At 40.3% G+C, this 23,651-nt stretch overlaps 1 protein-coding gene across 1 annotated transcript in view; it reads left to right on the top strand.

Annotated features, from left to right (window-relative positions):
• The window catches only part of LOC109934633 (myelin transcription factor 1-like protein), a 264,033-nt gene that overhangs the window by 140,949 nt on the left and 99,433 nt on the right, over nucleotides 1–23,651 (top strand). The window lies entirely within an intron of this gene.

Here is a 23,651-nt window from a genome sequence, read left to right as displayed (position 1 = left end):
GCTGAAGCTTGAGTCAGACATAGTGTAGAATCTTTCCTGCCATGTGGTTGAGATTAAATTGGCATAGCAGTCAGGTAGTGTTCATTGTGGCTGCCGGCTAAATGTGTGGATTAAGTTTGATTCATTCTGATAAGAGAATTGCATTGGAATGATTCTGATTCTTGAATAAATAGTCACTTCTGTAATGAAACAAAGGATGTTTGCAAAGGGAGCCAAGGACAGGAGCTGTTAAGGTAAGGGAAGTTCTGAGAAGGGCATTTGCAAGACTACATTTGAAATAGGGAGCTTAAACTTAGAAGATCATTGTCTGGGGCAGCAGTGCATCCAGGTCCATTGTAGACATTTCTCAGTAGAGATTTGTTAAAGTGGACAGCGCATTTCTTTGGCTACATTGGCTGAGGCTTGGCTCGGCAATGCCACGTATCTGTGAATATTGCCTCGTTCTCCTCAATTTATCCTGATTAATTCACAGGACAGCTTCTAGTGGGAACTAACAGGGTACCTCAAATAAGAAACAGTGGATTTTCTTTTCTTTAAGAGTAACATTTAGGAATATTTCTTTGTCAGGTCTTCTGTATCTAGCTGAAACAGTTGCTGAAAGCAATCTGCTTGTTTCAGTGTAGAATTGGAGTAAATTTCCAAAGTTAAAAACTTGGAGTCAAACCAGCGAAGTGGAAGCTGAAAAATTAAATATTTGTAATAGTAAACACGACTGTCTGTAAACCGTTCCATGCCAAAAGCAGCTGTCATACATCACTAGCTCCACTCTCAGTGCCTCCTCCCTGACGGATCTTCATTCAGCCATCTCTGTGTGATCTAGGCGACTGAAGGTGCGCTCTGCATCGATGCTGCCTGTCGCTATGGAGAGAAGATGAAGCATACCCTGTGCCAAATGGAGAAAGCTGCCGCCTGTGTCACACACCAGAACTGCAGTATGCCAACATTGACGTTTCCAGGTTTTTGTCAGGTTTAACCCTCGTTTTGGAATTGATCCTTCTGTGAAAGGGGATAGGGTAACAATACAAAAATCAAAAGGCTGAGTTAAATTCGTTTGGGGATGCAGTTCACAAAATAACCAAATTCCTTATAAACAAAACATTAGTGCACTTCTTTTCCATTCAATGTAAGGTAACATGTTAACACCGTTTGTATTTTTAGTCAAAAATTAGCAAATCTCGCGCTATTCTGCATTTTAAAGGTAGACACCAAACTAATGTTTTATCTGCGTTACGTTTAGCAATTTAACAGTGGAAGCATACAGTTATCAAATATGTTTTTGAGTTTGCCAGCATCTTTGATCAATGCTTTGGCTGTATCTTTTTGATTGTCCAAGACAGATTGCCCAATCAATACGAGCAGCTAGGAAATGAGACCCAATATAGATATCTAGCAAAGTTGAGAAGACCTGAATTGGCACAAATACAAACCATGTCAAATCAGCCAAGCCCAGTGGAAAAGAATCATCTGCTTGATACTTTTATTCAAGACAAGTTGAGGGACAAGAGGGTCATGTACTCTCAGCTACCAAGCAAGACAAGAAGAGTGATTTTAATACACAACAACACACAGCATCTGTATATTTCTGGCATAACACCATTTTCTGACACATGTCCTCATTATAGATGGTGATCTGAGAGTCACATATGTACAATCAATGGGACTCTAGACAGTTGTAAAGCCTGCCATTTAATTGAAATCATAGTTGGCTTGCTGTTACTCCTGCTGTGACCCAGGAATCCAGATACTGAGATGTGCTCGCCTGAGAGCATCTGTCACCTAAGACATGCAGTGTGACATGGATGGCTAACTGACTGAGATTCCCTGCATGACATGCTTAGTAAAACTATACCTCCTGATGACTTGGGCATCTCTCCAATCCTGGAATATCACGAGACTAAACACCAACAGATCTGAAAGGAGGCTGAGAGGGGATCTTGCTGACATTTTTCAATACTGTTACGTGAGCATTAAGCGAAGAAATTTCTTTTTTGGAAAGGTGCATAGTGATGTGGGAATGATTTCTGCAAAATTACAGAAATTATGTCTGCAAATCTCTCCAGATTGCAGCTTATTTATCAGCAATGTTTAGTAACGATAGACAAAAATTAGTAAGCAGTCATTAGTTTCGATTTTATTCCTTTGTATTTGTACACAGCTAAAATTTGTAAATTGGAGCAATACTTTCACAATCCTACATTAGCAACCTGTTCCCTGCCAGAATAATTCTTATGGAGAAAAGTCTAAAATTGTGGATCTTAGACTGCTTTATCAATAAACTCCTGTTACTGTTTTAGTGGAGGAGTTGAAACATTTCCTGAAAATGGCATGGTTTGAATACCCCAGGACTAGTTAGACAGCTGTTAGATGAACTGTCCACGGGGTTGAACAAGATCATTAAGAACCTGGTCACAACAAAGTGGAAAGTTACAAAACACAGAGCAGCCAATTTAAGAGGAGTTTTGTAAGACTACACAGAAACTCTGTGCACAAGGAAAAACAGCATAACTTTAGTGATCATTAATAATGTAATAAAGCCTTACTATTAAATTTGTGGGGGAGTTTAAATCAGAAATTAAGTTACAACAGTTGCATGAAGGGTAGTAGAGTATAGAAGCCAATGCAGGTGGTATTTAGCCCTGAGAGAAAGCAATATACATTTGTATGCAAGGGAAATTGAAATATGCAAATGAAAATTGGGTGTGTGGAAATATTGAATTTCCTTCTTTGGTTAGTGAACAATTGGATAATTACAAAGTAAGCAAACTGATCAGATACAAATATCCTCATTAGCAAAACTTTAGTTTTTTTTCATTCAGATTAAAGTAATAGGCTAATTTACATTTTGAGTCACAAGTCAGCAATTCTTGTATTGTTCTGTATTTTTAAGGAAGATACCAAACAAGTGTTTTATCTTATGTTTATTAATGCAACAGTGGAAATCTACGATTATCAAATGTGACCTTTTTTTGAGTTTGCCAGCATCCTGGACCAGTGCTTTTCTGTGTTCACTTGATTGTCCTGGAGAGATTGCCCAAGTCAATTTGAGCAACCAGGCAATGAGGTCCAATATCAATATCAGACAAATTTGAAAAAGTCTGAACTGGCACATATTCAAACCATGTCAAATCAGCCAATCCCAGTGAAGGGGAATCAGCCCCTCTGTTGACTAATTCAGCGCAAGTTAAGGGACAAGAGGGCCGAGTAATTGTAGATACCAAATGAGAATGGAAGAGTGATTTTAGTACACAACAACACAGTATCTATATACTTCTGGCATAACCCCATTATGTAACACGTGTCCTCAATGTAGATTATGATCTGAGAGTGGAATGGGGGCCAGTGGGTTGTGTTATGAGGAAACAATACACAGATATCTATTAGAGTTCAGAAGAGTAAGAAGCAACTTAATTGTCAAATATAGAATCCTGGGGAGACCTAAGAGCGTAGATGTAGAGACAGAGAATGGAAGAATCTCCTATAGCAGAATCTAGAACTAGAGGTCATTGGTTAAAAATCAGGGGTTTCTCAATTAAAATAAAGATGATGCAATTTTTATTCTCTCAAGTTAAGCCCTTGGAAGTCTTTGTGAAAAAGTGATGGAAGAAGAATTTTTGAATATTTCTACGGTGGAAGTAGGTAGATTCTCATTAAGCATAGGAGCATAGGGGTATGTGGAAATGCAGATCTGAGGTTACAATCAGATTAGTCATGATCTTAGTGAATGGCAGAGCAAGTTCGAGGGGCTGAATGGCCTACTACTGCTCCGAATACATACACTTGCATGTCGTCAGATACGCTTGAATTGATCAACATGATTTTTGAGAAGAATGCTACAGTAGAAAGAACTGGGACTGTGCTTTGAATGTTTGTCTCGCTGAGGTAGTGAAGTTGACTTTTTGTTAAATGCATTTTACATCTCTCCTTCCCATTAATTTTAACGGAGATGTTTAGAGTTGCATGGAGGGTATATAATGAGGCTGTAAAGTTAATCGTTAGGTTCCTTCAAACTGTGATAGAGCATTTAATATGTTTTTGTCTGCTAGGCACATCAGCCAATTGTTAACATTTGGAGTGGATTTAGGAGGGAAAGATTCAGTTGGAGGAATTGAAAATAAACATGGCAAGGATCACTTTGAAATATTGGCCCTCCATTTCATCCTGTGATACCGTGATAGTTAAATTGGTAGAGCCATAGAATCCCTTAAGTGTGGAAGCAGGCCATTTGACCCGTTGAGTCCATACTGACCCTCCAAAAAGCATCCTACTCTGACCCACCCTATCCCTGGAATCCTGTATTTCCCGTGGCTAATCCACCCAGCCTGCACATCTTTGGACTGTGGGAGGAAACTGTAGCACCCAGAGGAAACCCACACAGACACGGAGAGAATGTGAAAACTCCACACAAATAGTTGCTTGAGGGCGGAATCGAACCCAGGTCCCTGGCGCTGTGAGGTAGCCATGCTAACCACTGAGCCACTGTGGTGCTATTGTTCATTAAATTATGCTGAAATTTTTTAATTGAAAAGAGAATGCATTGACGGTACTCATGGAGAGGAGTAAAAAGTTAACTTCATAGACATGAAATGTTAACTTTGTTTCTCTGAGGCCCAATATTGCACCTATTTTTACCCACCTCCATTTACAAGCGTGGTTCTGAAAGTGTGAGCCACAGTATCCTAGGGATAAATCCCGTCCGGCCCTAGGGACTTGTCTGCATTAAGGTATTTCAAGATACCCAATACTTCCTGCTTCTATATGTTGACCTGCCTGAGAGTATTCACACACCTTTCTCTAACCTCAACATCTCTCATGTCCCTTTCTTTGGTGAATACCGATGTAAAGTTCTCATTAAGGATCTCACCCATTTCCTCTGGCTTCACACATAACATTCCTCCTTTATCCTTGAGTGGACCTACTCTTTCCCATCTACCCTGTTGTTCTTAATATATATATAAAATGCCTTGGGATTCTCCTTAACCCTGCTGGCCAAGGACATTTCATATCCCCTTTTAGCCCTCCTAGCTCCCTTCCTACTTTTTTTATATTCTTCAAGGGCTTCATCTGTTTTTAGTGGCCTAAATCTTAAGTATGCTTTTTTTTTGGAGCTGTTGGTGTCTAAATGTCAGTTTCAGATTAGAGAAATGTAAATTACAGAGCATTAAACCTAGAGTGTCCCAGACTAATATTCTGAAAAGTTGCCAGATTCGAACTGTTAACTCTGCTTTCTTCCCACAGATGCTGCCTGACCTGCCAGACCAGTTAAAGATAGCAGATTTCATTCTGTAAAGTGATATTTTACAGAAAATTACAACATTTGACATGGTTACCATTAGATCAGCTTTTTACTGAATTCAAATTTCAACATCTGCAACATGCTGCCTGACCTGCTGAGTTTCTGCAGTAATTTCTGAGGCAGCATGATGGCTCAGTGGTTAGCACTGCTACCTCACAGCACCAGGGACCTGGGTTCAATTTCACCCTCGGGTGTCTGTCTGTGTGGAGTTTCCACATTCTCCCTATGTCTGTGTGGGTTTCCTCCCACAGTCCAAAAATATGCAGGTTAGGTAGTTTGGCCATGCCAAATTGCCTGTAATGTCCAGTGGTGTGTAAATTAGGTGGATTAGCCATGGGAAATGCAAGGGAGATGGGCCTTGGTGGGATGCTCTTTGGGCGGTGTGAACTTGTTGGGCCAATTGGCCTGTTTCCACACTGTAGGGATTTTGTGATTCTGTTTTTGTTTCAGATCTCCAACATTCGCAGTTCTTTGTTTTTTAATATTCTTGCTGATGTTGAAATTCAAAATCAGCAAAAAGCTGGTCAAATGGTAACCATGTCAAATGTTGTAATTTTCTGTAAAAACTCACCTGTTTCACTTTACAGAATGAAATCTGCTATCTTTAACTGGTCTGGCCTACATGTGACTCCAGACCAATGTGGTCAGCTGTAAACTGTCCCTGGGCAATTAGATATGAACAATAAATGCTGATTTAACTAGTGACACCTACATCTTGGGCACAAATTTATTTATAAAACTGTAATCAAAATGTGATTTAGAAATAATTTAATAATTGACTTATACCAACATTAACTTTTAGATGAACAGAACTTTCCAAAGTTTCCTTAGTCTTGGCTTTGGTAGATCACTCGGAAAATTCTATTCTTTTGCATTGATTTTGTTCTGGTTCAATATTTGCTAATCTCACACCAGGAATGGTCCAATTAATGTATTCTTTGTTCATTTGAAGATATATCACAGGATTACTCAGCAGATGGGTTTATATAAATAAAAACAAAATACGGGTGTTTGAAATCTGAAACAAATGCAGAGAATACTGGATTAACTCAGCATGTCTGGCAGAGTCTGTGGATAGAGAGAAAAAGAGATTTACATAAAGATTCAGTTGTTATATTGTTACAGGATCACAACTTGCTCCTCTATGTGCAGCAAACACAACTGTGCAAAGGCTGCTGGTTATAGGTCCTACTTCATAGTTACTTGTTTACTTGCATATGTCCTCTTAAAGTGATATCACGACAGACTTGATTGAGAGACAAAGTTTTTGAGAAGATCTGTAGCTCGGGTTGTGGATGAGGCTGTAGACTTGCTTGCCAAGCCAGTGTGTTTGATCGCAGGCGTTTCGTCACCCTGCTAGGTAACTTGTCAATGAGCCTTCAGTGAAGCGTTGGTGTTCTGTCCCGTTTGTTATTTATATGCCTCGGTTTGCTGGGGTGGTTGGCATCATAGAAGAAAATGAGATAATGATATCCTTTGACGTAACAGCACTGTTTACATCGACCTAGTCAAAGAGACAATTGCCACACTGCTGGATGAATCAGGTGGTCAGACACCCCATGACACCAACAGCAACAACAAGGACAGCGCCCTGAAACTGCTGGATCTGTGCCTTATAACCCACTTCACCTTCAACAACCATATCTTCAAACAAATCAACGCAACACCAAAGGGATCCCTGATATCAGGACCGATAGCAGAAGCGGTAATGCAAAGATTAGAACAGACAGAACTCCCAACTATCCAACCCAGACTCTGGGTCCACCAGTAGATGACACCTTTGTGATTATCAAACGCACAAGACTAGAAGAAACTCACCGACACATAAACAACATCCTCACCGGAGTAAAATTCACAAAAGAAGAAGAGAACAATAACCAACTACCCTTCCTAGATGTAATGGTGGAACATAAGACAAACGGGGAACTCCAGACTAGTGTATACAGAAAGACCACACACACGGACCAGATACTTAATTACACCAGCAACTACCCCAACACCCATAAATAGAGCTGCATCAGGACATCATTCAAACAACCCACAACACACTGCAGCAACCCGGAATTTTGCAAAACAGAACAGAGTTTTTAAAAGGAATGGATACCCAAAAAACACAATCCGCCGTTACCTCTGCAACAGACCACAACAAGAAGACACAATATGGCCAGACATACTAGTCACCCTACCGTACATCAGAGACATGTCAGAGATGACCACAAGACTACTCAGACCCCTAGGTATCAGCCCACAAGCCAACAACCACCCTACGACAGCTACTTACGAACGTAAAGGATCCCATACCTACAACCAATAAAACCAACATAATATACAAAATACCATGCAAGGACTGTGAGAAACATTACATAGGCCAAACTGGAAGAAAACCGACAATAAGGATACATGAACACCAACTGGCCACCAAGAGACATGACTGATTCTCACTGGTCTCAATACACACGGGCCAAGAAGGACACAAATTCGACTGGGACAACACATCCAAAATAGAATAAGCCAAACAGAGACATGCCAGGGAATTCCTGGGGGCCTTGCATTGCAACCGGAACTCCATCAACAAACACATTGAACTGAACCCGATATACAAACCACTGAAAAACAGAACCGGAAGTGATACCAAACCACCCCAGCAAACTGAGGCATATAAATAACAGGCGGGACAGAACACTAACACTTCACCGGAGGCACACTGACAATGTTACCTAGCAGGGTGATGAAACGTTTGCAACCAAACACACCGGCTCGGCGAGCATGTCTATAACCTTGATTGGGAAACATTTGACAACGAGGAGAAAGGCTTTTGGGGGAGTGATTCATGACTTAAAAGATGGAAAAGATATTGAAACTTAACCAATGAGAAAGAAGAAATTGAAATACGGGAGTTTTTTTTTGCAGCCTGTTTTAAAAATGTTGTACACATGAAAGAAAATGGAGCAGAAGGGTATTTGCAGGTGAAAAAGAACCTGTTCAGTTTTCCTTCTGTTTAAATTAATTCAAGAAAATATTGAGTGGGTTTCTAATCCCAATCCTGTTCATCCATGTTTCCTCTCTGCAGTCTGCCAAGGCGAACCTTTATGCCTGGGCAAGAAAGACAGACAACTCCTCCATGGTCTCGTTGGTTTTCCTGGTCTGTGTACCATTCACGGATGAAAACATGGACAATTTCTAGCTTTCTGTCAATGACAGTAGCTAGGGGTTGTGCAAGAGTGGTACAGGGTGTCTTACCATTACTCCCTGCCTGACATTCATTTTATGCGTTATGGATACTGAGATTACTCGCTGATAATGAGCTGGGTGTGGCAGCAGCCCAAGTGATGACAAGGCCTGGTGTGTGGGGGTGGAGGAAAGACATGGGGAGAGGTGTTCAAGCCTGAAATTTGTTGTACTCGACATTAACTCCAGAAAGCTGCTGGGTCCTCAAGCAGAAAATGAGGTGCTGTCCTTCCAGCTTGTGCTGAGCTTCGATGGAGCACTGCAGTAAGCCTTAGACAGAGATGTTGGCCAGGGAACACAGTGTTGTGTTGCAGCGATAGACCCTTAGGTGCTAAATTATCACAAAGTACCTTGACTCTTGATTGGTCAGTAATTGTCTCCACCCCAGGTGAGTACTCCTTATCTCGAACACAAGTGATCTCCATTCATCACTGACCCTGAATGATCACTACTTATCTGAACAATGAGCGATTGCTATTTATTAGCCAGCATAGATGCAATGGACCAAGTAGCCTCTTTCTTTGCTGGAACTTTGCATGATTCGGTTGCAAATATATATGATAATTATATACATTTTAAAATTATCATATATTTTTGAAAATATATAATTTATGTATATATATATATGTATTGCGTGTGTGTGTGTGTGTGTGTTCAAACTTTGAATGATGTTTTTTCGTCATTGTTTTCTGGAAATAAAGTGGAAAGTGTTCACACTTGGAGACAATGGCAGCAGTATCCATGTTTACTGTCATTAAACTACGAGTCTCCAAGGTCCCGAGAAGATATTAAGAATGTTGGTCTGTAAACACACATGCTTTAAACCGTTAATTTACTTACAAGATAATAGAGAGTTAGGGTCTAAAGGGTAAGTAATCCACCCGGACACAAAACCCATGTGATTCACATTGCCCTTGAGATGAGTTTTAAAAGGTATGGGTTTCTAAGGTAACCCTGAAACTGCCAGACACAGGCAGCCTGTCAGGATTTAGGAAAGAGAGAGCATCTAAAGGCTGCAAAGTCTCATTGGTTCACCTTACAGGAATGTGAGTGGAAGTTTGATCTCAAATTGAAAAGACCAATTTCGAGAGGATTGTGAAACTAGGCTGCAAGATTTATCGAGTTTATGCTAGAGGGCGAATTGTCAGGAAAACTCTCACAATGAAAGTCAGTTCATGTGTTAAAAATTAAAGGAAAATAATGGAAGTAACTGCTGAGGAGCTAAGAATCACTTCAGACTGCTTCAAGGCAAAATGAATGTCTATTCAAGAGACAGTGTAAAACATACCTGAGAACTCACAGAGTTACTACAGTGTGGAAACAGGCCATACAGCCCATTGAGTCCACACTGAGTCTTGAAAACACATCCCACCCAAACCCACCCTCATCCCTGTAAACCTACATTTCCCATGGCTAATCCACCTAACTTACATGTCTCTAGACACTATGGGCAATTTAGCGTGGCCAATCCACCTAACCTGCACATCTTTGGACTGTTGGAGGAAACCCACACAGACATGAGTAGAATGTGCAAGCTGCACGTTGACAGTCACTCAAGGGTGGGATTGAACCCAGGTTCCTGATGCTGTGAGGTAGTAGTGTTAACCAGTGAGCCATCATGCCACCCCACCTTGACTTCCCTAAGTGGGAGTTTGGTTGTGTTAAAAATAAGAGAATATTCTGCTCTGCAGTCTAAAGCATTGGTTGCCCACCAAAAAAATAGAGTTCAGTCTGTTTGTTGGAGTAAAGTCTTTAAAAGGTGAAATCTTCTCAGGTCATCCTTTCAGTTCAATTTTTTACAAAACTATTATGGGGCTGTACAGATCATAACAAGATGAGCAGAAGTAGATTGCTGCTAAGGAATGTCTAGCATATAAAAGTTTGTAGGTGCCATTTTCATGAGAATGATAAACTGAAGTTCAGTTCAAATTACATAGCAACCTTCGAGGATCACACAGCACTATGCTGAAGAAGTGGAGGGTTCTCCCCAGAGTCCTGGCTAATTTGTTAGCTGAAGATTTTCATTGAATTGAACAGACCATTTTGAGTTATCAGAAACTAATTTTGTAAGCAAAAGATTGCTGAGTTGTCAGTGTGCCATTTGATATGGTACAACAATACAACACGATGATTATAGTAATTGTTGCGGATCACGTGATGCATCTCTACAATGTCCCTAAATGTACTTAGCACGTTTTGGACAATGTATGTGATTTGGTGGTAATTGTATGGCAAGGGGAAAATAAAAGAACCATTTTACTTCTTCCTTTTTCTAGGAACTAAAATTACATACAAGGACATGGTCCAAAAAAATGCATGAACCTAAATGCAGTTAATAATAGACTGGCATATTGAGTTATATTGCATCTGGAGAATGGAAACAAGTCATTTGGTCTATGCCAGTGTTTATGTATATCAGGAACCTCCTTACATCAACTTCATATAATCTAGAAGTGTATCCTCCTATTCCTTTCTCCTTCTTGTGCTTATTCAACTCCTTTTAAATATATCCATGCTATTTGCCTCAACTACTCCTTGTGGTAGCAAGTCCACATTCTTGCCAATCCATGGGTAATAATTCTCCTGAATTACCATTTGGATTTTGTTGTGTCTGTTATGGGCAGAGTTCTTGTAGGACAATGGGTATCTCCAGAGCAGAAGCTCTGTGTTCAAGTCCCACTTCAGGATTTAACCATAAAAGGCGCACACATAATGTGGCCAACGGGCTGACCATCAGATGCCCGATGGTGGATGGTTAAGTATTTCCTAGGCAGCTAGAACATCACTGCAGTACATTGCCAAGCATAATCATGGACCAATCCTCCAGCAGTCCACAGTCACTATTGTCATTTTAAAGCATGGTACCTGAAGAGTGAGAGAGACGAAAAAGAGAGAGAGAGACTATTGTATATATATGGTCCTGAGATCCGAATTCCCTACAAGTGAAAATAACTTTTCTAGCAATACCCCCATCAAATCTCCCTTTCACTTGAAGCATCTCAACAGGCCGTCTCTCGGCCATTTCTTTTTTACAGAAAACAGCCTCGGCCTGTTTGGATTCCCCTTTGTTTTTGATTTTCCTTTCAATCCTAGTGCAGACCATGGGAACTACCACATAAACAAGGATAGTTAACTGGTGTGAGAAGTTCACAGACACTCATGGGCAGGGGAGAAAATCAAAAAATGCGGGCACAGAGAGATACCAAGGAACTCACAGAGATCAAAGAATGAAAAAAATGGAAATACAAATAAAAGGAGAAAAAAGAGAAAACTAGTTGTACAATAAGAAATATCTGGGAAACCTTTAGTGCACTCAGACAGGGAAATAAGCATAGGCACATTTTGGGATAGAGTAAGAGGGATAGGTAAGCTGGAATCTTATAAGGACAATGGGACCTTGGCTGCTAGCTGGACAGTCAGTAAGAATGCTGTACGACCTCATTCCTGGGAGGTTAGCCAATTGATCAGTCACTAAATGCCTTCTGATTGAAGGACCATTCTTGTGAGCTTGCAACGCACCCCCCCACCCCACACACCACCACCACTCAGCACCCCCTCGTACTATAGGACAAGGCCCTTTACTGGACATTCATTGCTGTTCAAGGGCCTCTCCACCATGGGCTTAATTGGGATGGAGGTAAGAGCTGGTAGAGTTCCCACTCACCACCATCCAACATACTTAAGTGCTTCCCCTCTCACTAATGGAAGGTAGAAAATTCAAGAGCAGAACGGAGCTACAAGGCTCGTGTCTTATCAATCAATGTCATGAATGAACTTGCTGCTTTTGTAAAATGTGTATGAAAGAAGGTTAACAGAACAGGTTTCATCCGCAGCTTCTGAATTTTGCTGTAATTTTAGTAAGCTTTTGGACTCTGGAAAAGAGACATGAAACACTAGCCAAATTTTAATACATAGTTTAGAAGTATTTCGTGATTTTTATGTGACTGTCAGCCAACTGCAATTGTTGGTTTTACCGTGAACCAAATGGCTAGAGACAGCGCTCTTAGCTCTGCGAACTGGCTCAGCCGAGCACTTGCGAGTGAGGTCATTGCAGAATATCTGAGACTTACCACGTTATCATTGCCCAATGGCACCTGGACTGACAGGATGATAAGGATGCTCTGGGGGAAAAGATGATCACGGTTTACTTTTTACATGCCTAGTATGTTTCAGGAACCTATTTCTCGCAAGATTCCCAATCCTATCCAGTGCAGTTTGAGCTGTTACATTACCAAAGAAAATAATCCTGTATTCATATAGCACCTTTCAGGATGCCCCAGAATGCTTTACATTCAAGCACTTTTTGAAGTGTGGTCATTTTAATGTAGAGAACTCAGCAGCCTATTTGCACACAAATAACAACATGGCCATAATAGAATCATGCAGTTGGATCATATGCAAGAGGCTCAAGGCTATGGGATGGAATTTGAAGTTATGACCATCTGACTCAGGGAGAGAGCTACAAACTGATCCATAGCTGATACAGCAACAGATCCACCTGTTACTTTCAGACCAAGCCATCAACAACAGAGAAAGTCACACGTATTTTCAGGTTCCCTTGATATATGTATGTTTCACTGTAACTCTGATACCATTCGTGTGCCTATTATAAGTATAATGGTCTACATAAAAGTAAAAATGCCCAAGGATTGCATTCTTATCTTGAACTGAAAGCCAGTTTAAAAATTTGAGTATGTAATCTGTGCGGGCACTTCACTGTGGCTGTGCTACATTGTCTGAGCTACTGTCTCCCATATGAGTCATTAAATCAAGGCCTCCTCTGCTCTCATAAGTAGTTATAAATGACCCCACGGCACTTGTTAAGGACAGGCAGTGGAGTTCTTCCAGTTTCCCAAAATCAAAATCCAATTATCTGATATCACACTCTTGAGGGAATCTTGTTCAGCACAAATTGGTAGTTGCATTTCAGCTTTTTACAAGAGCGACTACACATTAGATCTTGACCGCTGAGTTTAGTGTGCCAGTTGCTAGCTGATAATGTAAATCCAGTCCATTTTAAGGATTGCTCCTCAAGACTGTATCCACACCAAACAATGGATGAGAAAATGTTTGTTTTGGAAACCTAATGGTGCAACAGTTAGCGATCCAGAGGCCAGTCTGGCTGAGAAAAAATACCGATGAGAGTGAGGTCCTGATGCAAAGAATCAGCAGAAACAACTGAATTTTTTTTATGCATCCTTAAAGAGTACTCTACCTCCTCGGATGCTGCAAAAGTAAATAAATGAAGTAATTTTGGCGAGACAACTCGGAAAAATTGGACGGAAAAGGCAAAGTTCAGTCCTTAAGTTGCAATTAGGTTCCTACCTATGAACAAGGGGCTGCTAAAGCTGTCGAGTAGTGAGTCATCTTTGAAAATGGCGACTGCTGGAGCTTCAGTGAAAACTGGATACAAAGCCATGTTCAGGTCACCACTAGGTGATAGCAAGAACTGCAGATTCTGGAAGTCAGAGTTGATACAGTGTGGACCTGGAGGAACACAGCAGGTCAGGCAGCATCAGAGGAGCAGGAAAGTGGACGTTTCAGGTTGGGAGGACTGATAAAAGGACCTGACTCAAAATGTGACTTTCCTGCTTCTCTGATGCTGCTTGATCTGCTGTGTTCCTCCAGCTCCACACTGTATCGATTCAGGTCACCACTTTCTGTTTTTGCAGGGAGTCCTAATTTTAAAATAAGCAAGTAAAACTCAAACGTACCTCTGATAACCAGTGGAGCCTCATAGGGAACAATGCTGGCATCTCAGTTAATTTACAATCTGACTTGATTGAAGGGACCAGATGTATGATTGCTAAATCTGCTGATGATACAATTAAAGGTAGAAAAGTAAACTGGGAAGAGGGCATAAGGAGTCTGCAAAGGGATTTGAATATTTTAAGTGAATGGACAAAAACTTGGCAGACAGAGTATAACATGGCTAAATGCAAACCTGTTTTCTTTGGCAGGAAGAATAGAAAATCGGTGTACAATTTCAATGGAGCTTTTAGTTTAAGGAATACTATTCTTCAGAGATCAGTGATGGCTGGCTCAGTGAATATTTTCAAAGGCTGCATTAGCTAGATCCTGACTGAGAAGAGAGTCAAAGTGTATTAGTGATGGAAAGGAAAATCAGAACAGGCATGATCTTACCAAATGGGGGAGCAGACTGGAGAATCCTCTATTCTAGTTTCTAATTTGCATGATAGTATGGTTGTAAAATCCAGATATCAAGTTATTTCCTGACTCAATTATTATTGCAAAAGATGACAGGCCATCCATGTACTTACTTACCAATAAACTTTGTTAACAATACGTGACCCAAACAGAGTGCTCCATTGGTCACCACTGGTTCATCCAGAGCACTGAGTCTGACAGCGTGATTACTGTTAAATGAGGAAATGCCTGGTTCTCAATGAACACATCACATGGCCCTGCCCATGAGCTGGGCCACTGGTGATGCCATTCTCAGTGCATGTTAGATATGTCATGTAGAGTGACTCCACTCACCCCCTCTCTCCTTGAATGAAATATGCCTCACTAAATGCAAAACTGTGAACATAGTATGTTCTCTATAATCTGTAATATAAATGCTGTGTGATCTCTGAGATCAGGAGTTGATTCCTGTACGTTCGCAAAACATGAACTTGTGAGTGCTCCAAACCCAGGAATGTTAACCTTGCTGTCCTTGGAATCAGCAGTGCGACTCGTTCTCTGAGCTCAGGAGCTTGAACGCTGAACATTGTTTAAGCTCAGGGGTTGCTTTTTAATCCTTGTATGGGATGTAGGTGTCATTGGCAAAGTCGGCATTTATTGCCCATCCTAATTTTGCTTGAACTAAGCAACTCTTTAAGCCATTTTGGAGGGCATTTACAGATTAACTGGAGTCACATGTAGGCCAGACAATGTAGGAATAGCAGATTTCCTTCCCTAAAGGGCATTCGTGAACCAAATGGGCTTTTACATGAGTCCTGAACATTGTTGGAACTTGGGAGTGAGAGTGCTGAATGTTGTCTGAACGTTGCTCATTCGGTGAAGTTGGAAATATGAGCTTTGTGCCCCTCTGAGCTCAGTGGTGTGATCCTTCTCCTAATCTGGGTGTGTGAGCCTTTTTTATTCTCTTAAAAGCAGCAGTGTTAGCATTGTGAACTTTGGAACCTGCCTGACTGGATCAGATGTTGTAATGCAGAGATCGATATGCATATAATTAAAAAATATGATAGTAAGAGAAGAGGTGAGGCTAATGAAGGACTAAAAACAGAGGCAGTTACAGATATGCTAAATTAATATTTTGCATCTATCTTAGTATGGAAGAAGATGCTGAATTGTCATTGTAAAGAAGAGGGAGTTGGGATACTGGTTTTACTCATAATTGATATTTGAAATCCAGGCTCTACTTAAAGCTAATAAGTCACCAGGATCAGATGGGATCTATCTGAGTCTACTGAGAAAAGTAATAATTGAAATTGTGCAGTTACTGGGCACATTCTATTAATTTTCCTGAGTTGCAACAGTGATAACAGAGGATTGGAAAATTGTCAGCATTGACATCCATGTTCAAAAAGGGCATCCAGTATAAACCCATCAACCACAGGCAGTCAGTTTAACCTTGGTGGTGAGAGCACTTTTAGAACTGATCATCCAGGGCAGAAATAATAGTCATTTGGATAGTGTAGATTAACTAAGGAAAATCAGCATGGATTTATTCAAGGCCAAACATGTTTAACTAACTCATTTGGATTTTTTTTGCTCAGATAACAGAGAGGGTTGATGAGAACAGTGCAGTCAGTATGCATACATGGGTTTCCAAAGGCATTTGATAAAGTGCCACATAATAATCTTACAAGCGAAGTTGAAGCCAATGGAATAGATTGTGGTAGCATGGATTTGAAGTAGGCTGTGTGGGAGGGTACAGAGAGCAGTGGTATATGGTCATTTTTCAGCCTGGAGGAAGGTTTACATTGGGGTTCCCAGAACTATGGACTATACTTGAACTATAATTTTTGATGATACACTAACCTCTCCAATCTGAAATCTGGAAACACCAGTTGTTTGAAAATGTTTTGAGCAGATCCGCAGAACTTTCAGACTCACCATACACATTGATGCAGAAATGGTGAATGCAATGTCCTCCATGACTATTCTAATGGTCCTGCTTCGATAAAAGATGAGAATAACTTTTGACTAATTCAGTGCAATAAGATGATTGAAAGAGCAAGAGAGAAGATGGATGACAGGAAGAAAAGTTAGCTAATTAGATGGAAATTAAAACTAAAAATCAAAGCCTTTCATACTTGCAGTACACTGCCTATTCCTCTGTGAAAATAAGTTGTTCTCAGTTTTTTTTAATCATAGTAAATAATCTTTATCCTAGTTTTCTGACCCTGGGGCCAGTTATTAATGCTATTTCTTTACTAACTGGATTTTCCTGTTTCTTTGGCATTATTTTAGGCAGGAAAATTGCAAGTTACAATATTTAGATAAATAAAACCATTTTTATTAATGCCTTATCATGTTTTGTCACTGTTTTATGCCTCTAGTACATATTTATTTCTCATTCACACACTTTGGTTAGGTTTTCTAACGTTATTCCAAAATCCAGAGGTACCTTGGTCCGAAGTGTTTCGGACTGGAGAAGTTACAGTCTGTACGTTAAAGACTTAGATTTGGATGCAAAGGACACAACTTCAAAAGATTTCCAGATGACACAAAATTTGAAAAAAAAACAGTGATAGACTTCAAGAGGATATATCAGACTGATAGAATGAGTGGACACATGACAACAAAATAATTTACACTCTTCAGTTAATTTGCCATGAGTTGTCAGACAATTGGAAGCATATCCTCCATGCTTGTAAGTTACCTGTTGTTACTTGATTTTGTAGCTGTATCACAGCATAAGGCTGGCCTACACTTTCTTTCTGGACATTTCAAGGGAAGGGAAATGAAGTGTGTCACCAAACTCTACACTTCATATTGGATAAGTGACAATTTGACCTGTTCAGCTTTCACAGTATCTTGGGTTGGAGACTGTTAAGCGATGCTCAAAATACAGAGTGGAAGCAGCCCCAACAACTTCCCTTCTGCTGACATCTAGCAAATATATTTGAAGGCCTTGATAATCCTAGGTTATTTGAAATATTGGTAGTGTGGTCACATTTTGAGGTTCTCTTTATTGAATTCCTTACAATGTCGTGGACGTGGAAAAGGAATTGCCTTTTATAGCACATGTTACCACACCATTGCAACCATATTGGAAATGCCAAACAGGGAAGTCCGTAATACTGTCCACTGTGGCCTGGATAACATTATGCATAAACATGAGTTTCCAACTTGGGAATCAAGCCACAGCTTTACTAATCCCACAACTACACAGTGACTTGCTGCATTTTAACCATTTTGATCAGTTAATCAACTGCTTGAGCAGTATGAGAAAAGATATTTGTTAAAGGTAATGGATCAAGGGGTAGACTTCGGAGCTATTTGGGATTAGATGCTCAAGCAGTATGTTATTTTAATTAAAAGTATTAAGAAGAACAAACAGGAAAGGAAAATTAAAAGAGTGTCCCCTTTTTGGAGGAACATAACTCATAAAAAGAACCTAAATAGAAACAAAGGAATCTTGTAGTGTAACACCATTATTCATACTATCCATCATGTCCTCCATTCACTGTGGTTGCCAATGGTCACAGAGACCTCAAACATACCAGCACATTCCTTCTTCAGAACAATTCTGTCCTATGAATAGTGTCAAAAGATCTTTTGCATCTGCTTGATAGGGCTCAATAAATGAGCGATGGCTATCGGAAGACAAATATGATTCTACTTTATAAAGTAGGGACATTAAGTATTAAACAGTGTTGGACTGAGATTACATAAGACTTTTATATAACTGCTATTGGAAAATTATATCCACTTTTAGTCTGGGCATAGGACAACAGATATCAATGAAAAGGGCAGAGGAAGGTTAGTAACTTGCCTTAACAATGTTTAGGTGTCTTATTTATCAATACAGAAATTCAGTGAACCTTCTTACTCCAATGAATTGCTACCCTAGCAGAAAGCAGCAAATTTAGCATTGAATAAGAGTCAGAACTAAGACTTTTAGATGCCTATTGCTTAATATCATACCAAGTTACACCTGACTGACATTAGAAAAAATCACATTCATCCTCCCGTAGTTTGTTTCATAGTTCATGACAAAATATTTTGCTTAAGAAAATATCCCATAATAAAGATGTGTCACAATGTCATGGCTTAGATGCCTGCCATAATTCCAATACACGGGTCTGCAGTGATAGTCGTTCACCTTGAACATTCTTGATTTACTTTTCCAAATATGAAATAAAATTCCAAAAATAAGGCAACCAACTGCACTTGCCTCACTTTCCTTCAACCAAAGAAATAAAATGTTGCATAAGTTTGCTGTTCTCACAATTAAAGTAAGTGTACAGTACCAATAATCAAATCCGGGACAAAACTCCATCCCCATTTTTGTTGACCCTTCATCATTGTTACTTCTCTTCAGTGTATTCTGCCACTTTTCATGAACTGAGCCTCCCAGCTAAGAAGGGTAGTGTTTCTCATCTCCCATTGGATTCCTGCACTAGAAGACCATTTGGACTGCAGATGCTGGAAGCTAGAGTCAATAAACACGGAGCTGGAAAAGCACAGCAGGTCAGACAGCATCCGAGGAGCGGGGAGGTCAACTGGTGTCCTGACGAAGAGTTTCAGCCCAAAACATTGACTTGCCTGTTCCTCGGATGCTGTCTGACCTGCTTTGCTTTTCCAGCTCCAGATTCCTGCACTAGCTTACTCTCATTTGGAAAGGACTGTACAATACTTTGCAGGAGGACAGTGCCTTTTCTCACTTAATGTTAACAGCTCCACTTAGTGTATGTCACTGATATCATAGTGCACATTTTCTTATTGATGTAAATGCTTTAATGTGAATCATGTTATGCTTTTATTGCACACTTAGTACTGAATAAAAACCAAAATGAATTCTATTCAACCTGACAATGAACTGTAAGCAACCAGCCATCATTTTGAAATTACTATTAATAGAGAAAGGCAGGAAGCTAATTTGGGATCAAACATACCCGAAGCATTTCTGTATTACCTTGTCAAAAACAATGCTCCTAATGACAGTGGTGTGACTTGAAATAATAACCGGAGCCTGAGATTAAACTGAACTGGCAGCTATGTCATTGGTCACTGAGCTTAGGGCAAAGCATTCTGACAGTTTTAGGAGGAGTTCTCTTCAAGCCAATTCTAAAACAAAAAAAACGGACATGAAAATTAACCATCTAACAGCCTCTAGAGTCCAAGACAATTTTCTTGCTAGCCATCCTGTTGCTGCCAAAAGTGTGAATTCTAATCGAGAAATAATAGCTCTTGACTGCCAGCCCTTGTCTATTGGAGAATGCATGGAGATGAATTAAATATATGCAAGCAGATAAGCTATTAATTTCAATTTCTGCCTTTTATGCTCACTTATTCAGACTATTTATCAAGCTATTTAAAAGCATTTTCACTGATAAGGAAAAGCAAAAGATTTATTTATTTCAGCTCTGACAGCTTTCTCACCTGCTCATATAAAAGTCTTATGTAATCTCAGTCCAACACTGCTCACGTAATATATGCCTTCATTTTATTGAGAAGCAGCAATGAAGAGGCGAGAGACATTGTACAGGGCATCATCAGGATTGAAAGAGTAGGAGAGAAAACTAGATAAATCAAGGAGTGATTAGATGAAGCCAAGTTTTTGTTTGAAAGGTCTATAAATTATAGGCAGAGGGGAAGATTGAATTTAACTGCTAACTGACTGACCTTCAAGGCTCAGTTTGAGTGTACATAAAGTATTCGTGTGAATTATTCTACTGAGCATTAGCAAGAGATGCAAGTCTGACATTCAGTGCATTTCAAATCTAATATATGTAACAATGGCTGGTGTCGACAATAAAGTCAGTTCTCTTATAATAGAGACTCATTTGATTAATTTTTTTCTAACTGCATTGTTCTATGTAGTGAGATTAAAACATCCTGCATAACCACAGACATCCTAAATGGTTTACAGTTCTGTTGGATGAATAGCTCCATCCTTGACTCTAGATAAAATAGGAAACTATTATAGACTGAATATATGAGAGATATGAAGTAGAGTGGTCATAATAATGCATGGTGCTATCTGTTAGTATTAAATATTCCCGATTATCAGAAAGTCATCATCACTGTTCGTCAAATCTGGGCAAACTTCAATTCATCACTAAAATCATTTGTCAATGTTTTCCTTAAGATGCAAAGACCTCAGTTGATCAAACAAAGATCCTTAAATGACTTGCAGAGAAAAGTCCAAGCCATGTAGGATCATGCAGTCACATTGTGAGTCATAGAGTGGAACGTCCATCATTTAAGTGACAAGAGAAAGATAGTAATGGTGACATCAGTTATTAATTGCACTGTGTAAACGCAGTTTACACAAACCATATACATGACTATTCTGCATACCCTCCACATTATTTGTACTTCAGGAAGCTTACATTTCAAACAGAATTTCAACTTTGAAACGGGAGTGAAAATGTAGCAATTCTCCCAATGTCTTGCAGTCAGAAAGGAATCTTGTGGCCAGTCAGCGCTACTCCAAGCATATTACTGCTAGAATCACAGAATCCCTAGAGTGTGGAAGCAGGCCATTGGCCCATTGACCCTCCAAATTGCATCCTACCTGGATCCACCCTATTCCTGTAACCCTGCACTTCCTATGGCTAACCCATCTAGCCTATATATCTTTGGACTGTTGGAGGAAACTGGAGCACCCAGAAGAAACCCATGCAGATGCGGGGAGAATGTGCAAGCTCCACACAGTCACCCAAGGGTGGAATCGAACCCGGGCCCCTGGTGCTGTGAGGCAGCAATGCTAGCCACTATGCCACCTTAAATCCAGATCATAATGAAGCTTGCATCTTTCAACTTTAGCAAATTTCCAGGTTCAAGTCCCCCTCCGGGGCTCAAGTGCAAAACTCAATGCTGACATTTGCATGCAACGTGAGGAAGTGCTGAACTACCATCTTCCAGACTAAATGGTAAACAAATGCCTCGCCAGCCTGCATATGTGGATATGTGATGTCCCTTGGTCCTATTTTGAACAAGAGCTTGGAGTTAACCCTGGCATCCTGGCCAAATGTACCCTTGATGCAACATCTCAAAAGTAGATTACCTGTCCTTAATCGCATTGAGCTTTGTAGGAGTTTGCTGGAGTTTTCAGTGATGTTGCTGATAGCTGCCAAATGTTAACCCCATTCACTACTCTTCAGATAATGAAACATTCATCTCCACGTGTGGAAAGACCTGGATCGGGTTTTTGTCTGATAAGTAACAGTGAAACATTCATGTTACACATTTGCCAGGCAATAACCAGCTTCAACGTGAGAGAATCTAATCATTGCCCTTTGACATTTAATGGCATTACCATTGCTGAATCCCCCGCTGTCAACATCCTGAGGGTTACCATTGACCAGAAGCTAAACTTGAATTATCATGTGTATTCTGCAGCTACAGGAGCAGATCCAATGCTGGGAATTGTGTGGCATGTAATTCAGCCCCTGACTCCCTAAAACCTGTCCATCATTTACAAGGCACATGTCATGAGTATGGTAAAATATTCTGCAGTTGCCTGGCTGAGTGCAGCTCCAACAGCACTCAAGGTTCTTGTTTCGATCCAGTACAAAGTCTGTTGGATTGGAAACTTAAACATTCAATCTTTCCAGTAAGTGTATGCACCGTTTACAAGATACAGTACAGCAACTCACTGCAGTTCCTTTGAAAACATCTTCCAAACCTAACATCTCCATGGAAAGTTCAATCAAAGTGGTCGGTTTTAAGGAAAATCTTAAAGCATGAAAGCTAGATAAAAAGGTGGAAAGGGATGGTACTCCAAAACATGAGGCCAAGGCAACTGAAAGTGTGGCCATCAGTGGTGGTGTGATTAGAATGAAGGCTCCACAGCAAGACAGAAATAGGAGAGTGCATATATCTCAGAGGGCTGTGGGGCTAGAAGAGATTACAGGGATAAGGAGAGGTAAGGTCATGAGGGGGTTTCAAATCAAGAAAGAAAATTTTAAAATCAAGATGTTGCTTGACCAGGAGGCAGTGCTTGCTGTGGGAGATTCAGGCTGCAGCATTTGATGACAGCAAGATAATGGACAGTGAGATGTGGGAGACCATCCAGGAGTAGTCAAGTGCAGAGGTAATGAAAACATGAATGAGGCTTTTGGCCACAGAAGAGCTGAGGCAAGAGCAAAGTTGAATGATGCTCGAGCCGGAATAAAAAGCATTCCTAATGATGACAGAAATTCATCTTGAGGTCAGATGTGCCGCTAAGCTTGCAACCAGACTGACACAGCCTCAGACTACTGTCTAGGAGAGCAGTGCATCGGTAAATGACAATGCAGGCTGGAGAGTACTCAGAAAATAATATTGTCTTTTCATGGTAACAAGATGTACAGCATGTACTGAGTTACCCACAGTTTTGTATTCTGTAGAGTCACTAATGTGTACTTTAGGTTAGGAATTTGGCATGGACTATGTTTTTGGGTAGAGAATGATTGATTGCTGTGTGAGCACAACGGTGTCGAAAGTTGGGCCTCGGAGCATGTCAGGTAATTCTGGTGAACTGCATATACCAGCACGGAGGCAGCTTATTAGGCTGGCAGCAGCATTGGATATGTTCAGGTGGTTGGGTGTGAATAGAGGGCTGGTATGAGCTGGCAGTCGTGTGTGATGGTGTTTTAGACTCAGGAGGAGCACATCTTCTTCCCCCTGTGCCCCACATCACGGTAAGTTCAAAATAAAACACTATTTTGATTATGGCCTTCTGGTGTCACATTAATAGCAACTGATTTAAGTCATTGAACAATACAAAACCCTGAGGGCAGTGTGGCTGGCACATGCTCAATACTGTCATATTCTTGAGAGAAGCCCTAAAGTGAGGCAGTCATTTATTTACATATGTCTGTTTTTGGTGGCCAATAGGGCTGCTGGAATATCACCGATCTTTGTGTGGCACAAACATTTTTCAGAAGCCCAAGGATCGGGAAGATGGCAAAAGACGATTGATCTGTTGACCTTCGTTTTATGC

The sequence above is a fragment of the Rhincodon typus genome, chromosome 5, assembly GCF_021869965.1.
Source record: "Rhincodon typus isolate 14 chromosome 5, sRhiTyp1.1, whole genome shotgun sequence".
Lineage (NCBI taxonomy): Eukaryota > Metazoa > Chordata > Chondrichthyes > Orectolobiformes > Rhincodontidae > Rhincodon > Rhincodon typus.
Note: the sequence above shows the minus strand (reverse complement) of the source record. Positions and strands in the feature narration are given on the sequence as shown.